At 41.0% G+C, this 13092-nt stretch overlaps 1 protein-coding gene across 1 annotated transcript in view; it reads left to right on the top strand.

Annotated features, from left to right (window-relative positions):
• Positions 1 to 13092, top strand: part of DNAH7 (dynein axonemal heavy chain 7) — a 330067-nt gene that overhangs the window by 232647 nt on the left and 84328 nt on the right. The window lies entirely within an intron of this gene.

The following is a 13092-nucleotide window of genomic DNA, read 5'->3' on the forward strand; positions in this document are numbered from 1 at the left end:
TGCAAACATTTGTATGTTATTTCTAACGTGATCCACTTATAACGCGATGTGATTCTTTGGACCCCAAGCACAGCGTTATAAGGGGGTTGAGCTGTATTGTCAAACTTCAGTTAAAAACAGTAATGTCTGACCACTTTAATTCTCATACTTTTGTGTGGTTTTATATGAGCCAATAAATAAGCCTAGTTTCCACTGATAGTCGAGGCACCGGCAAAGAAGTTTTCCAGAAAGACCTTGTATTGTCTGCCACAATGATCAAGCACTGTCTTGAAGTTAAACAAAAATGTAAATACTGAATACCGCTTCAACTCTGACATTATTGCGTATTGAAAATAAATATGTTTAATATAATATCACAAACTGCAAAACACTTCATGTAACAATCTGATTTGCAACAAACTTTCCGAAAGTTGAAAAACAAAAAACACACAAAATTAATTATTTTCACGAAAGCCGTGATGTATGAACATAGATACAGTACATAGTTGATGAGGTTGAAAAAAATCCATATGTCCATCAAGTTCAACCTATGTTACATTTAGAAGACATATACTTATCCTATAATTGTATTTAAAGTATATATTGATCCAGAGGAAGGCAAAAAAAAAAAAACCCTAGTGAAACATTATCCAATGTCTCATAAAAAGAAAAAAATACATTCCTTCCTGACTCCAATAATGTCTCACTATCCTCCCCATGTTATGCTTATTTGGTATATCCTTTTTTTTTTTTTTTTTTTTTAAAGATACTGTATCTATGTATCTGCCATCACAGTCTCCATGGGCAATGAATTACACATTTTAACTGCCCTTTCTGTAAAGCACATTTTCCTTTTTTCCTGGTGAAATCTCTTTTCCTCCCTCCTAAAGGGATGACAACGTGTCATTTGTACTGCACTTGGTACAAATAGTTATTTTGAAAGCTTCTTTTATTGACCCTGAATATATGTGTGTATAGTTATCATATCCCCTCTTAGATGCCTCTTTTCTAATGTAAACACATCTAATTTAGCTAGCCTCTCCTCATAAATCAGATTTTCCATCCCCGTTATTAATTTGGTGGCTCTTCTCTGCACTTTTTCTAGTTCCATAATGTATTTTTTATGGCGTGGTGCCCAAAACTGTATTCCGTATTCAAGGTGTGGTCTTACTAATGCTTTATACAGTGACATAATTATGCTTTCTGCCCTTCCATCCATACCCCGTTTAATCCAAGATAAGATCTGACACCGTATATATCGTGAAAAACAATCAAAAACCTTTTGGGCAGTGAATAATTATCACTGCCATCTAGATGTTGTTGTTGTGCAGTGTTGTTTGTTAATGTGGTTCTCAATTTATTTTCCTTTTAAATATTTAATTTATCTGAAACCATAAAAGCAGAGTGTCAGAAAATGTAGTACAAGTTGCAAAACAATATATTTAATGTTTTGTATCAAGAATCCAGTCGGTTAAAAAAAACAATAATTCCAAGATAGGAGCTGTACCGATTTGGTTGAAACTTCTGGCAGATCTAAGTTAGGATGGCATTAAAGTACCCTAAAAGTTTTGTCAGGATCGGTCAAGGTGTTTGTCTTGTGGTGAGAGAACACACAAACTTAAAAACAAAAATAATTCAAAGATGGGAGCTGCACCGATTTGGTTGAAACTTCTGATAGATTTGAGAGGTATGTCCTCAGAAGTGCGCTAATTTAGTACAACTAAAGTAACGTTCCCGAAATTGGTAACGGACCTTAATTTCCTTCTTATTGACAGGTATCCCCATAAAACTAATGATATGCAAAATTAAGGTCTGTTACCAATGTAATGATACCTGGATGAGACAGGGATTAATGTAGCCTAAAAAAAATACACTGCACATGCGCATTGGGAAAGAACGTTCTAATGTCACATTACTTGATGACGTGTTATGTATTAGTGTGACCTTAATTCCGCACCCATGAGTATGTTACAATTTTAAATAAAAACACTTGCCTAACAACAAACCTCAGTGATTTTCATCTGCAAAACAATAGGGATGGTTGTTCAGGCTTCTACCTCCTCTGCTAGGGCTACTGCAACTTCTACTGGGGCACCAATGATCAGGTGCCAAAAATGTAATGATGAGATGAAGATCCTTATTGAAGGAGTTGTGGGTAACTACTCATTTATTGGGTGCTATGTGTCAGAAGACCACAACTGGCAAAAAGCATCATATGTGAGGGCGCATTCGGCTGCGCATTAACTTTCTGGGCAATACTGTCCGTATCATTGAGATCCTGAAAAAGCGATGGGTGGACAGGAAGGCCAAAGTGAAGAAGAACATTTGTGATCATGCAGCTGCAGCCAAGAGGACAGGCAGAGGCCCACCTGAGCCCCTGCACCTGACCCGTATGGAGGCGAGAGTCAGCTCCGTCATCTCCCACTCACTGGTAGTGGGACTACCTGGCCTTGTGGACTTGGGGATCTCGAGATACCTGGTAAGTGACAATATAATACACTATATATCAATCTAATGTATACATTTCACTTAAGACACATCCTTGAACATCCAAACACACATTACCGTCTTATTTGCAGGGTACTCAGACATACAGGCGAGGAGTACAGTACTTGGCGAAATAACGCAAGTGACATGTTTACATGTGTGCCCTCAAAAGACCTGTGTCCTACAAATCATGGTCCTGGATAAATGCATTCTAGACTTATTATGTTAGCCAAAGTAATCATGTTTGAAGTAATCCCTTTTAAAGTACTTGACGTCACTTATTATAACAAATAAATTCCGGCACCTGAAAAAGTGTCCAAATATCAAATTATGGAATCTGACCATTCATGAATGTTCAGTCTGGATGATCCGGGATCCTCAGATGTACCACAGGGATGATATCACACCATGTGAGATCATCTCCGTGGTACATCTGAGGATCTTGGATCATCCAGACTGGACATTCATGTATGGTCAGATTCCATAATTTGATAATTTGGCATTTTTCAGGCGCCGGATTTTATTTGTTATATGTCATTTTGTGTGACTTGCATCGGTCAGTTTTTTCCAGGCAGCCTTGCTTATTATATGTATAATTTTTTTGTTACTTATTACTGTGTATTAGTAACACTAATTAGTACAGTATTTAGAGCATTAGCGCTATTAACACACCCCTTTTTTTTGCACTGACGTCACGTATTGGCAAGAATATACATTGAAATTAGACCTTACTCTAAATGATATAGCAAAATGAAAAGGCTTAAACTATAGCAAGCCTCAGTTGTCATTCATGTGCATGTGAGTAAAGGTCTTCTAAAGTTTAGCAACAGTCTCTGGATCAGGGCCTCTTTATATTCTACTGCTAATATGTTCTATATTTGAAGAGAGATGTTTGGCTGTTTGGTCTACGAAATCAATCCTAATTTTCTCATTTGTACTCAAGTTTACTATGAATGTCTTTGATATGATGTATTTATTTTTCAGGGCCATCTTACAGACAGCAGACGCGGTTGGCCCGAAATGCTGTCAGTTGCTGAAGAGCAACAGGTTGAGGTGGACATGGCAGAAGAGGTCCAGGTTGAGGAGCTCAACATTGTCCTCACAGAGATCAGTGAGCCTGAGGAGCGAATTGAAATCCAAAGAATGGCGGTGCACAGCAAAAGATGAAAAAAGCTGGACGTGATGCTGAGATAAAAAAACAATTTATTGTGCTCTTGAGCAACACATATCCAAGAACAAAGATCCTCTGATGCGTTTTCAGCTGTGCAGGTGCTTTATCAAAAAAATTTTTTTGATGCACCAGATTTAGGACTGGTTCCTACATATACTTGTAGCTTGAGGAACAAGTAAAGCTCTGGATGAGCCCACAACTGCTCCCCGGCCATCACCTGCAACTGCTGCCAGGCCTTCTCCTGCTACTGCTACTGCTACCCGGCCTTCTGCTGTGACTGCTAACTGGCCATCTCCTGCGAACGCTACCCGGCCAACTCCTGCGGCTGGTCCCCTGCCATTTCCTGCAGCTGGTCCCCGGCCAAGGCCACCTTCTGCTGTAGCTCCATCAACTGCCATGATGGAGATGCAGTGGGAATTAATGGATATTCAAAGGGAAGGGTTCAGGGACATAGTAGGACACCTTGCCCACCTGTAGTCCAGGGCAGCCATTAATGCCCAGATAAGGGAGCGAGCTGCCATATGGCTGGAGCAAGCAGCCACATGCCGTGAAGAAGCTGCTGCGAGGCAAGGTTATCAAATTCTGTGGACTGTTAGGCAGCACAAAACGGCTGTTACTTCTAGCATTGCCCAGTTGATGGGGTCAGTCAGTGTCCTGACCTAGGTAATGTGGGAGAGTATGGAAACATCTGTCCCCACAATGCCTGTCGAATTGGTGCAGTCACTGGCCACATCTGGGGTATCCCCAGTACTTGACACCACCCCTCCTGAGCCCTCTTCCAAGGACAGTGTTGCCAGTACCTGTCCTCCGTGGGAGGCCTGTACCCAGAGGCCAAGTGCAGGAGGCAGTGCCATGCCCAAGAGAAGGTGTTGTTTTAAAAAATGTAGTAGATTTCTCTGTTACTTATAAAATTCGTCAGCCAGATGGGAATGTGAAAACACCGACCTTAGACCACAAAGCCAGGTCCAGGTTGCGTAGTCCGTAGTCGGGTCAGGATTGGAGAAGACAGAGTAGTCCATAGGCAAGCCGGGGTCAGGGTAGGTGGCACAGGAGTGAAGATCGAGGTCACATGCAGAAATTAGGCAACAGGAAAAACTTCAGCAAAAACGCTTCAGCGTAGGTGCTGCAGCGCAGTGGATCAGCGAAGGCACTGCAGTGCGGTGGGTACAAGAATGGGGAACAGAAACAGGGTGGAAGGAATGCCACGGGAAAAGCAGGAGTGCAGACATGCCACAGGAAACACTGAGTAACAGGGTAGCCGCTTCAGCGCGGCGGAGGCGAAGTCTGCCAGGAACTAGGAGAAGAGGACAAGGCACTAGAAGGTCAAGTCAGGCCAAACAGAGCAGCTTGTGGCAAGCACAGTTACTTGGGGAAAGTATTATGTTCAGCCACTTCCTGAGGAGAAGGGTAGCAGTTAAATAGCACCGGCAGCCAGGCAGCAACGAACTAGGAGAGTAGCACAGGGGCTACTGAGGATGCAAGAGAACTCCACTTAGGATGCAAGAGAACTGCAGATATGCCACAGGAAACACTGAGGAACAGTGTAGCCGCTTCAGCGCGGCGAAGGTGAAGTCTGACAGGAACCTAGGAGAAGAGGACAAGGCACTAGAAGGCCAAGTCAGGCCAAACAGAGCAGCTTGGGGCAAGCACAGTTACTTGGGGAAAGTATTATGTTCAGCCACTTCCTGAGGAGAAGGGTAGCAGTTAAATAGCACCGGCAGCCAGGCAGCAACAGGCAGGCTGCAGAGTAACACCAAGAGCAGGTGATTCTGATTGCAGGTTCAGGGAGGGATTTGTCTGGAAGCTCTAAAGCACTGTAAGAATGAGTTTCAGCCAAACCCAGGAGCGGATCCCTTACAGTATCCCCCCTTCAGGCGACAACTCCGGGCGAGCAGGGGCAGGATCACTCAGAGATCTGGGCGACATGGAATTGTTTCAGAACTGTCTTAGGCAGGTAGTAGACCCGTGGTCCAGCCGTTCGTTAGCGAGTACCATCTTTAAAAGTGAGAACAGTGGTACTGCACATCTTGACATGCAGAAAGCTTCATAAAAAGACTTGGATATGCAGAGCATAAGGAAGAAAACATATTCATTATATTCATTATGAGGACAACAAAATGTTTTACACAATGAGAAATCACTAAATATAAAATATTTCCACATCTATCTCATAATAACTCACGCAGAATAGCTTGTACAGAATAAGGGCTGTCTGTAATGATTCACAAAAAAGAAACACATCAAATGGCTTTGGAGAACCAACATAAATACAAAGAATCTTGCTGTTCCTTAAAGTACATAAATACCATAGGGTGCATGTAAAAATAAGCGGGGGAGGGGAAATGCTATAGGAAATTGCTACGGTCCCTATCAGTATTGAGGCCCAACTGAGTCCTTGTCTGCAATATGTATATGTGACGGTGAGGGTGTAACCAGGCTCAATAATTAAGTAATAATCCCAGAAGAACAGGGCATTACTGGCCAATAATGCCCTGGCTGGAAGAGTTGAAGGCCCGAGGCGAAGCCGAGGGACTTTAACCCAGCAAGGGCATTAATGGCCAGTAATGCCCTGTTCTGAGGGGATTATTACTATTATAAGCTAAATGTAGACTTTTAAAATAAATAATAGACACTTTTGTATAGTTAAATAGATTTTTTTATTAAAATAAAATGGTAAATACATGAAACCACCTCTATATACGCTTAGACTGCAGCTATCTATATCCACTCACTGCCGCCCCCTCTGTGTACACACACACACACAGCAGCTCAACACACACAAACTGCTGCTACACACACACACACACAACAGCACACCACACACAACACAGCACCTCTTCACACACAAGCACAACACAGCACCTCCTCTAGACTCACCACACAGCACCTCTACACACACAACACAGCACCTCTACACACACAACACAGCACCTCTACACACACAACACAGCAGCTCTACACACACAACACAGCAGCTCTACACACACATGCTACACCCATAAACACTGCTGCTGTGACTGACACACACACACACACACACACACACACACACACACACACACACACACACACACACACACACTGGAGCTCTATACACACACAAACTGCTGCTACACATACAACAGCACAACACACACACACACACTGCAGCAACAATCAAAAATGCAGCCACTTACTAAACTTTGCACTCTCCCCCCCCACCTCTACGCACAACATAGCACCTCTACACCCCCCCACACACACACACCACTGCACCTCTATATACACAACACAGCACCTCTACACATACAACACTGCACCTCTATACACCACACAGCACCTCTACACACACAACACACACACAACACTGCACCTCTATACACAGCACCTCTACACACAACACTGCACCTCTACACACACATACACACACACACACACACACACACACACACACACACACACACACACACACACTCTGCTGCTACACACACATGCTACACCCATAAACACTGCTGCTGACACTGACACACACACACACTGGAGCTCTATACACACACACGCACAGCACTTCTACACAGATATACAACACAACACCACACACTCACACTCAAACAGCAGCCACAAAGAAACTGCAGACAGCCACTTATTTGCTTTGCAGACACCATCCCTCTCCCCCCCCCCCCCCCCCCCAAATCAACTGAATCAGCTCAGAACATCTGTCAGCTCGGGAGGGGGAGGAGTCAACCCGTGGCTGATACGTCCTGACCAATCCCCTGCCCTGTCTCAGAGCTTTTACTTCATGCAAACCAATCCCCTGCCCTGTCTCCTCGGTTCTGAAAGCTGATTGGCTGGAAATAAACCCATTGAAAACTGCACTTTGCAAGCTGCTAAATTCCGGGCATTACTGATTGGATAATGCCCGGAATTTTAACCAATCAGAGAGCAGGGTTTTCAATAATGCCCTGAATTTTACTGCTTTAGTCTATAATAAAGGTTAAGCCCACTTGGCTACCCCTGATCCGTGTTTGAAGGTCCAAGAGTATCAGCTCTTGGACCTGACTGTCGTATGTGCATCACTGTGACTGTGTGTAAATTATGCGACAATACAGCATTTTTGTGTTTTTACCTTTTCACGAGTGCTGGCCAGAGGAGCTTGCTAGGTTATGAGTTTTAGGGGGGGTTTTGCGTGGGAAACTTCTTTCAGATTGTGAGTGTACAGTAGGTGCTAACATAGTTTTCAATGTGTTAGCTTTCCTATAGATAACCTTTATTTGGAACAATAATCCTTTTTTAGAGTATATAGGGTTTTACCGTTGGTTTATAGATTACATTTTAAAGTGTGGAAAGGGAGCCTAGACACATTGGTCTCATTTTTTTATTTTATGAATATGAATCCGTTTAATCTTAAATTCATTTATCATTATGATTTACGCAGTATAGCTTTTTTTGACTTAGTATTATTCTTATTTGATGATTTATCCATACAAACTAGAACTTTCCACAAAGAAGTGGATTGTAATAAATATTTGGAAGCCACAAGCAACCACCATAAAAGATGGATAAACAATATACCGTATGGCCAATTTCAAAGGCTAAGAAGAAATTGCTCCAGAATGGATGATTTTATGATTCAATCAGCACAGTTAAAAGACACATTTTTTTTTATCCAAGGGACATAAAATGGTGAACATAGAAAGGGCCTTTAATAGGGCGTTGCTTTTGGATCGTGATACAATATTAAAGCTGCAGTTCAGTCAATATCCTGCATGTGTGTTTTTTTTTAATAAATCAGTTCTGTAGTACAGTAAGAAAAAATACTTTTAGCATTTTCTGTTTTTAAAAAAACAACTTTGAAAGACCAATTTTCTTGTATTCTATTTTAACAACCATTTGCTAAGGCACTGCCCCTTCATGTCCTGTCACAAGCCCTGGCACACCCCTTTGTCAGCCCTGCCCTCCCTCTAGCACATGTCAGTGCAGGAGTGCTCATGAATATTCATGAGCTTCCACTGAGTGACAGAAGCAGAAGAAAAACATATGCCAGCTCTAATGATGTCACCAAATTTCGCCGATCAATACATGGAGAACAAATTGACCTGCAGCTATGCAGTTCTTTAGGTAAGTAGAGATTGCCCACATGAAACTATTGAAGTAAAAAAATAAATTAAAAAAAAAAAAAAAGACTGAACTGCAGCTTTTAAAAGAGAAAACTCACAAAATAGATCAAAACCAGGATGTGCTTTTTATTACCAAATTTAATGGAGCTTCAAGGCAGATCAACCAGATAATGGATAAACATTGGAATATCTTAAAGTGCGATCATATTTTAAACAAAATTATTCCTGAAAAACCAAAGGTTATCTATAGGAAATCTAACACATTGAAAACTATGCTAGCACTTACACTCTTAAAGAAAATAGAACAAGCGCATGAAGTTAGTACCATTAGAAGTATGCCTTTAAAAGGTTTTTATCAATGGAGTGACAGGTGTACTACATGTAAATTTGTACAGAATAATCCGGTTAATTTTAAATCTAATATTTTTAATACAGCACATCCCATTCAAGATTTTATTAACTGTAAAACGAAATATGTTGTTTATATTTCAGAATGTGAATGTGGCTTACAGTACATGGGCAGGACAAAACGCACTATAAAACAGAGATTCCTAGAACATAGGGGCAACATCAGGAAAGGTGTCCTAACCCACGGAGTGTCCAAACATATTAAAATTAGACATAATATGGATCCCAGTGGATTGAAGTTAATAGGCATAGAACATGTCAAGTTAGAAATTAAAAGAGGGGATAGATTTCTAAGATTGCGTCAAAGAGAGACATATTGGATACATCAATTAGGCACCTTGTCTCCCAATGGTTTAAACGGAGGGATTGACCTGGCTTCTTTTCTATAATTCATAGTTTATAAGTTATCTAGGATAAATCATATGTTTTCCTTTCCCTTCCCCTCCCTTTCCCGCCCTTGACTCTGTGATATTTTATATTTATATGTATATGGTTCTATATTGATTCCAAGCTGATCCATGGTCATTGTAGTTATATACTGTCTACATATTAATGATAAAATGTAGATTTTGTTGTTTTTTATAAGGGTTCCTATTTTAGCTATTTCTTATTATAGGGGCCTGAGAGGTTCCCTCATAGTTTATTCATTCCTATGTCGAGATAAGTTGTTTTAAGTATTCGTTATATATTGATCTTTTGATGTACTAATTGTTTGATATTATGTCTATATGTTCCCCTGATATGGGTACTATAATATGATTGCTGTTTAGTGACATATGTTTTTATTTATATGCACCTTATATTATTTTAATATTGATTAATCTATATTTGCTATGAGGAAGGGTATATAAAGGATTGTAATACCAACGTAAACCACACCCCTGACGAAGAGGTTAACGCCTCAAAATGCGTAGGGTAGTTTTGGTTGGTTCCTGAGATTCGTGGGAGTATCATGGACGTGAGTGCAGGATGAGAGCCCGTGGAGAAGGTTGCGGAGTCTACGGAACATAGACCATCCTCCTTGCTCCTTACCTCATTCTGGTGTTGGATGCCTGGATTAAGCTGACGTCATGATTTAGGGACGGACTGACGCAGCGACGCTCCCCCCACGTGGTGTGGAAGCACTGCAACATTGGAAGAGTGTGTTCGGATACAACAATCTGACGGACGCGTCTGACAGAGTGAGAGGATCCCTGCAGACAGTCCCTGGACTACGGAGACCACGGAAGTGCTTCTATTCATTGCTCTTGATGCACTGACCTGTTGTACGTGCATTTTAATCTATTTTGCTCAGTAAAGATTGACATACTACACTATGAGGTGTGTGCTTCTTTCTTGTTTTTATCTTTTTTATGTTACCTTACTGTAATTGTAAGTGTAACCTTACGCTTTTTTTATTTTAATATATTTGGTTACGGATCTCTGGTGCACTCTGGAGAAATCACTGCACATTTTACTCCAGCCCTATCTAACTGGGTGGGTAGCTAAGCTGCTTACCACCCCAAACACACACACACACACATATATATATATATATATATATATATATATATCACCCAACAGTCCAAAAATAAAGTCTCTTATCTGTATCTGGGGTTTCTGTAGGGGAAGGCCTTTGTGTTCTCCTGGTCAGCATCCTTGTGTGCTATGGCACTCTCTGTGTCCAGGTATAGAGGTCTTGTCTTGCGAATGCAATTAAGACCCTCTTTTCCTTAGGTCAGCCCCGTTGTGGGCTAAGGAAATCTCTGCAGTCTTTCCTTTCCTTGGTCAGCTCCCTTGTGAGCTAAGGAATCTCTCATGTTGGAAACAGGAGGCTTTTCTGAGAGACTTAATTGGCCAGGTGGAGGCTGGTTAATTGCCTGCTGCCCTTAACCAGATCCCTGCAGGATTTTAGAGAGAGTTTCTTCAACAGGGATAAGACCCTGTTACATTTATCATGAAAAAAGTGAACAGTTACTTAATACAGATAATAAAAACAGGGGAGAGAAATATAAAAGGGAGGGGAATCCCGCAAAAGATATGTATTATCTCACTATATGGAGATTACATTGTAGGTGATGTACCTTGATACAGTGTTTACATGTTAGCTGCTGCTTCACTATTTCCTCTGTACTTGTTTTGCGGTATTTCCCCCCCCCCCCCCTCCTTTTATATTTCTCTCCCCTGTTTTTTTTTTACTATCTGTATTAATAAACTGTTTACTTTTTTCAATAGTGTGCTCCTCTATAGAAATATTTTTTGTTGTCAGTAAATTTTGCCCTTCTTTAGAGCACCACCAGCATACACCACCTAATGTTGATTCTCTGGTTTTTAGGTACCATACATTTTGGCGTGCATGCAGTATCTCTCTGAGTGTGTTTTAGAAATATATATCTCTATATATACTAAGCCATGCTACTCGATAAGACAGCTCCCAGCATGTCTTAGTAAAAATGCCCCCCAGTCTGTAAGATCTCTTCTGGCACGGCAGGTGTCTTATGGAGAAACAATGCCCAGTAAATATGGCTCTTTATGATCCATTCACTTCCAGCACGGAAGGTGCACTTCTTATTAAATAGGGCCCTAGGGGTCTTAGATGGAGTGGAAATAAAAATGTTTTTTTAAACTATAATGTATATAGTAGTTGTGATGGATTTTGGCACTCTGTGATTTAGGTACAAGGGAAATGAATACATAATTCTATTCTACTGCTACAGTTTAAAAAGAAAGTATTTTTTTGCAAAAATTATATAAAAATAATAACTAGTACTGTAGAAGAGAGCTAGCTAATCACGATAAAAGTCCCATGAATATAAAGATTAAAGAATCTCTTATATACTTGCTCAAACAGTAAAAAATATGAATATTCTAAAACAAATCATTTTTGTTTTACTGTTTGATTATACAGCAGTTATATAAGGTTTTTAAAATATATATTTTTTATATTCCTAAGATTTAGTAATATTAGATTTAGAACACTTTATCAGCTTTTGTGTACATCACTGGTACTCATTAAAGAGAGAGAGGCAGAGTGGGTGATAAATGGCGAATTCCCGCATTTATGGTACTGTACCTGCTCTATCTCTCTCTTTCTCTGCTAATGCCAAATTAGGCACGGTACAAAAGAGCAGTCACCCATCTGCCAATGGCCGGTCAATTATGGTCACTTGCATGCTAAGTTCATTTCCTTAAAACAAAAACAGATAGAGTGCGCAAATTATTATTTCTATTGTTTAAACCCTTCACCACCGTTGTGTTAATTTTATAACATAATACAACCTCTAAATCGATGGGTGATCTGCAGCTATGTGAACAGGGGTAAAACCCCTAGGCAACTGAAACACAAAAAGACAAGAGCGCAAACGCACATAGTGAAGTTTGTAAAAATATGAGTGTATGATTGTTTAGGGTATAATATCTGCGTACATCAGATTAGATGGTATAAAGCATTTCATGTGCAATACATGAGTTTACCAAGCCGCACTGCCACCTCCAGGTCTCAGGAGTTCTCCTTTACAGCATCCAGGGCACGCTGCCACGATTGAATTACAGCTCCTCCACTGCAGTGCTGTATCTTTGGCGTTCTCCTTCCCCAATCGCTGCCGTCACCGCCGCTTAGTCCTTGGATCAGCCTCCGACTGCCACTGCACCTCAGGGCACCGTGTTGGTAGGTCACGTGTCCCGCGGAGTTTTGCGACCGGCCGCAAAGCGAGGTTGGAACGTAAAGCGTGATGGTAGCTTTACTACAGTTTGCCGAGATCAGCTTTTTGCACAGATACAGTCCAATGTAGATATACCACGCAGAGTGTGGATATAAAGTTCTGGGACCTCTAAAATCTTATCCAACGCGTTTCGAAGCATAAGCTTCTTCTTCAGGGATAAATTGAACTGTTTTAGGAACATATTTATACCCTTAGACCGCCACTGATTGGTCAAAATCAGAGGTATCTACACCAATCTGATACTCACTAG

Source organism: Ascaphus truei, chromosome 7 (genome assembly GCF_040206685.1).
Source record: "Ascaphus truei isolate aAscTru1 chromosome 7, aAscTru1.hap1, whole genome shotgun sequence".
Classification (NCBI taxonomy): Eukaryota; Metazoa; Chordata; class Amphibia; order Anura; family Ascaphidae; genus Ascaphus; species Ascaphus truei.